General features: G+C 50.4%; 1 pseudogene; it reads right to left on the bottom strand.

Annotated features, from left to right (window-relative positions):
- Positions 1–3475: 3475 nt before the first annotated feature.
- On the bottom strand, positions 3476–3654 carry LOC140671505 (U2 spliceosomal RNA; annotated as a pseudogene).
- Positions 3655–6135: the final 2481 nt, after the last annotated feature.

The following is a 6135-nucleotide window of genomic DNA, read 5'->3' as shown; positions in this document are numbered from 1 at the left end:
GGGCGACGTCCTCGCCGGCCCCTGTGCCCTCCCAATGCTGCGCGACGTCGATAGCGCGGCGCTTAGATTCCGCACCGCGGTGCCGGCGGAGGTGGTCGTCGCCGGCCGCGCCTCCGGGTTTCTCCTGGTAGACGTCGTCCTACCCGGAGGCGCCCGCGGTGCCGCCCTGGCCGATGACCTGGCCAGGGACCTCGTCTCCCGCGCGGTCTTCTCGACCGACACGCTGGACGCCCGAGTCCTGCTCCTCGTCGTGGGTCCTGCCTGGATGGTGGTTGGCGGTGTTTTCTCGGGCGTCCTCCTCCGTGTGCCCCCTCCGCCGCCGAAGGATGGTGAAAAATCGGCGGCGGCTCCTGGTGACCTTTTGGGGGGCACGCGTGTCGGTCTGGTAGCGCCGCTCTTCTCGAGAGGCACGCTCTGCGATCTCCGACTCCTGGACGACCCCGCCGTGCTGGTGGTGGTCGGCGGGGTCACAGAGGGCCTCCTGGTGGTCGCCGGCCCTCCCCCCGATGACGTGGGAGTCGGAATTCGCGCCTCTCTGGACGCGGGAGACGGACGCTTCCTATTGGCCGCGCCGCGTTGCGTTGAAGATCCGCCTTGAATTTGCGGATGCGCCTTAATCGCGCCGGCGACGGCCGCGCGTGGCGCGGCGCTCGCGGTGCACGTAATGGCGGCCGTCCTTCCCGTCAACGTTTGTGTGCGCGTGGTGTTTGCGGCGGCCGACGACGATGGTGGGTTTGTCGTCGGCCCCGCTGCAGTGACGGCCGCGTAGGAGGGAGATCTCCTCGTTGGCGCCGATGTGGCTGGTGGTGTTGCCCGCGTTGTAATTCCCGCTGTTGTCTGTGCAGGTGGTGTCGGCGCCGATGTGGAGAACGAGAGCCTGGGTTGCCGCGAGGATGACGCTTGGCTTCGCGACGGTGCTCCAGCGGCAGACGTCGACGGCGGGGCAGCGCCCATCGCCCTTGGACGCGCACCCGAAGAAGATGGCCCGCCGGCAGTACTACCAGTGTGTGCGTCATCCGCGTTGCGACCCGCCGCAGCGGGGACACCGTGACTTTTTTCAAAATGCAATTTAACTGATTTGAGGGGATATCTCCCTTGCCCCATGTACTCGCACATGGAGCATTTGTACGTCACGGTGTCCCCTGCATGGTATTTTTTCTGGTGCTTAATTAGGTGCGGCGGGTCGCTAAATTCGCCGCGCGACTTCGCGACGCCGTCAGCGGTCATCCAGCAGCGCGGGCAATGCACCCGGGCGGGCACTGGATACTCGATGACGACGACGCGGGCGTCCTGTGACATTGTGTTTTATAGTTTAGTGTAGATAAGAATAAATGTATGTATGCAGGCGATGCTGCAGGACTCGTGCTGGTATGTGAATGTGTAAGTGTGTAGACAAGTGCGTGTATATGCGTGACAAATGTAAATGTAGAGTAGTAAATACTTATATGCGTGGATGTGTATATACAATTGAGGTACTTCTGCGAGTGGATGGATGCGAGTATATGTGGGTGACTAATTTAATAATAAGTATGTAGAAGAATGTTTATGAAAGAGTATGTGTGTGTACCACTCAGCGATGGACATATAATTATACAAAAGTTATCAGAAATATGTAAAAATTATAGAAATTATATAGTTAAGCGTATAAGTACCTTTAAGAGATAATGTGAATCATTGCACAAACCACCAGCATCAAAATTAGAATAAATAAGTTAGATATAGCTAAATATACACGCAACGGTGAGTCTATCAGTGTGAAATTATAGTAATTTGAGTATCTATGACAGTAGCGATTAAATATATGTCAATAAAATAAGTAAGAGTGTTTGAGAAACTGTATATATAGTAATAATAAATAGATGTAAGTAAGAAAGAATAAGAACATAATTATAATGACAAATATGTCGATTTACAAATGTGTACACATGCTCAAACTGCAGCGATAACCAGAGCGATGACTAGACTTGTATAGATTACTATGTATGTACAATTTGAAATGAGATAAATAAGTAACTATGAATAAATAGATATATACAATTAGGAAATAAGTAGAAATAAATAATTAAATAAATAGATACACTTAAATATATACAATTGAAAAAGTAAATAGTTATGAATCTATATGTGCACATACAGTATGAAGGAAAATAAGAATAGACAGCTACAAGTTGATACATACACACAATTGCAAATAAATAACTAAATAAATGGTTAATAAATAGATCGATATATATACAGATTAGAAATTTAATTATAAGTATAAAGGAATAGGATCGATAGATAACTGTCATAGATAATACATAGTAGTATATATATATTTACTCCACAAAGATGTCAGTACCCGCAGCGTTGAGTCTCTTAATTGAAATTTATAATATTTAAGTACCTTATGACGGTTGCAATTGTAATAAATAGGTAGAATAAGCAAGAATATATGAATAGCTGTATATATAATATTGATAAATAAATATATGTGAAATAGAATAAAAGAATATAATTACAAGAATGAGATATGTCAATGTGGGAGTGTGTATATGCGATCAAATTGCAGCGAAGACCAAGGCGATGTATGAGATTTATATGTATGCACAATCTACCGTTAAATAAATAAATAAATATAGATAAATGTATATACACAATTCCGGTATAAATAGAAATAAATAGTAATAAATAAATAAATATAATTATATATATACAATTGACAGAATAAATAAATAGCTAGATAGTTCTGAATATTTATATGTACATTCAATTGGAGACAGAATAAGAAGTGATAGCTGCAGGTTAATACACATATACAATTGCAAATAAATAGATAAATAAATAAATAATTATATATATATATATATATAGATTAATTTTAAATTATAATTATAAGGGGATGGGATCAATAGATATATAAATAAATAAATAACTGTCATAGGTATCATATAGAAAAATACGTACATTTATTCAACACAAATGTCAATGTCACATGCGCGGCGCGCGACAATAACAATGTCAACGCCGTGACACGTGGAGGCAGTGCACGGCGGGCCGGATGACAGGCCCGCTAATTACTCAAACACTAATTAAATAATAAATAGCTACGCACTGCACCCACGTGCCACTGAGCTGTCACAACACCGCGCAATTACCTTTACAGGACGCCTGTCAACCGCGGATGACGCACACTCGCTCGCAGAAAAAGGGGCAATCCCGCTCTTTCCTGATTAATAATTAATTAACGCGATCGCCTCTCGGCCGGACACACTCGCAACGCACTCACACTCCCGGATTAAAAAATAAAAACTTATCAAATAATAAAAAAAAAACCGGCTAAGCCCCCCGAGCTAAGTCTTTCCGCGAGAAAAAGGCGCGATCGCCCGGGGATTCAGAACACGCTAATTAGTGAAACCGGGCGCGCGGCCACGGGTCAGGGCCTAATAAGCCTGTAAATAAAGATGTTAACTAACTAATTATTATGTTTTAATTGGCTTATTAGGCCGCTCCTGACGGTACTGCAATGTCAGGTCGACCCGCGGCAGAGTCGGAGCAAGCTCCGGTCACCCGCCCGGTTCCAAAAATCAGTTTAATATTCTGAATCCCCTATGGGGATTGTATCAGATATTAAGCTGATAAGAACAGATTAAAACCACTTTATTTTCAATTAATGTTCCCCGGGAGGGCAAACCCCCCCGGGGTAGGTAAATACAATATCAAAGCGGCTCTAGCCGCGCGCAAACTTAAATAATATATGAGTGGGGGACAATAACCCCCCCTGCCAGTGGGCAACACTATGATTATGCGATGGGGGAGGGCCCGCCTCCCCCAGAGCGCGAGTATATATACATATTATATTAGTATTGCCCCGGTTCGCAGGCCGGGGCAATTCGTATAATATAAATCACAGCATTTCGCTCCCGGGCCTATCACAGTCGCAAGTCAAAAGATAAAATGGCCCGGGAGCGCGCACGCGGTTTAAAAAATTATTTAAAAAGAAATTAGTCAATTACGACTCATTCACACTCGCTTAAAATACAATATTATTATACGCGACATTCACTCTCGGAACATATAGGCCCACACAGCATGCAATAGCAAGCAAATAAAAATAAAATAAAAAATAAAAATAAAAAATATTTGTGGGCAGGACAAATACGCAATAATTTACGCGACATTCACACTCGGAATACACATCGCAATAAAAAATAAAAATAAAAATAAATATAAAAATAAATATATAATAGATAAATAAATAAATAAATAGATAACCTAAGTTAGGCAACACCGCCGTTCCTGCCGGCGGGCCAACGCCGGCGAACCGCTCGGGGGGGTGTCGCGAGCACCCCATCACCGGAGGGACGGGAAGGAGCGGCGTACTGGCGCACGCCGGACACGTGTTCCACGTAAACGTCCCGCGACCAGCGAATGGTATCCGAGACAACGAGGCGGCGCAGCATAGAGGCGTACGCACTGCCAATATGCAACGTCCGCAGCACCGCCTCGTTGGCTGGATCCCACGAGCCGAGGGAGCCGACGACGAAGGCCGTCACGACGACACGGTACCCTTCGCGCTGGAGCGCCTCCGCCAAGGGCGAGTACTTGGCAATTTTCCTCGCCCTGGCCTCCTCAAACGACCTCCAGCGGTTTTCGAAGGGCACCGTGACGTCGCAAATGACGACACACTTGGAGGGCTCGTGCCTGATCACGAGATCAGGTCGTAGCTCCCCAAGTTCCCCGTCGACCCCCTCGACCCGCTGGTTTACCCGTTTTTCACCGGGCACACGGCAAGCCTTTCGGAGCCTGTGCAGCACGGCGTCGTGCCTCAGCTGAATGGCGGCAGAATGGACCCCACAGTGGTTGATAACATGGGGAAGGGTCTCGGCCGCCAACCCGCATCGCCGACATCTTCGGTCCGCCTCCCCCCAGCGACGAGCGCCGTTTAGGGGGAGGACATCCAGGCGCGCGCGGTGGATAAAGCGCCAGTCGGCGAAGCGGGTGAAGCTGCCGCCGCGGACGAAGTGATTGCTCACCCCAGCCCGCGACGACACCTCGAACACCTTCCCCTGGTCCGGTTTGGCCAAAAGCGTTGACGCGTAAAATGCCGCCACCGCTGAGCGCAGACGGGTCCCCACCTGGGCACGAGCACCAGGTGGGACTTTTACCGTGTCCCCTATGGGCGTACCCCTGCACTCCACGACCAACTCCTCGGTCGGCCCGCTCCATCGCCACCGAAGAGACAACCTTTCGGACTGCCTCCGGGCGGCGTTCCGCGCCCTCGACCACAGGGAGCGCTCCCCTCCGTCGCGAAGCCTCCCCTCGAGCGAACCCGAGAGGAAGGCAGCTAAATCTTCGCCCGATGGCGGGCCCCCAATACGCCTGGCCACAACTCCCCGCAGAGATGCCCACGCGAGCCCCCTGACCGTCTCGTCGCCAGCCGTAAGCATACGGAAGGCGTGCGCGACGGACAGGACGTCCGCGAGGTCAGACATCGGAAGTAGCCCACAACCCCCCCGTTTGGGAGGGAGGTAGACCACTTCCGCGCTGGCCCTCTGCGGGAGGTTGAGCCAGGCCTTGGCAACCCGCCGGATCTCCAAGTCTACGGTTTTGAGGGGGCGTTTCTCCACTGCGGCTCCCCGCAGCAGAAAGTCGACGCGTGGCAGGATGTTGGTAGCCAGCGTCTCTATCCTCTGCCACGGGGCGAGGAGAGCGCGGTCAACCGCCCGAAGATCCTCCAGGAGGCCTCCGATGGTGACATATGGAGTCTGGTCGACCGAGAAACCGGTCGGGACTCCGAGATGAAAATAAGGCTCGCCGTCCGCCAGGTGACGAACGGGCTGCCCCTGGATCTCGAAGGTCGTCGGTAGGACCCTGCCGACCACTCCTGCACCGATGTGCAGGGTGGCGCATTTCGCAGGGTTGAACCGCAACCCCACCGACGATGCTTCGAGCTCCGCGACGGCGAGAAGCCGCCGCATTCCCTCGGGCGTTTCAGCGACAAGGGCTATGTCGTCCGCGTACGCGAAGGTGTTAAAGCGATAGCCCAGTAGATCGAACCCCGCATCGACATCGGTGACTGCGCGCAGCACCGAGTCGATAGCGAGGTCAAATACTACCGGGCTAAGCGGACACCCCTGTCGCACGCCCGAGCGA

This window comes from Anoplolepis gracilipes, chromosome 11 (assembly GCF_047496725.1).
Source record: "Anoplolepis gracilipes chromosome 11, ASM4749672v1, whole genome shotgun sequence".
Lineage (NCBI taxonomy): Eukaryota > Metazoa > Arthropoda > Insecta > Hymenoptera > Formicidae > Anoplolepis > Anoplolepis gracilipes.
Note: the sequence above shows the minus strand (reverse complement) of the source record. Positions and strands in the feature narration are given on the sequence as shown.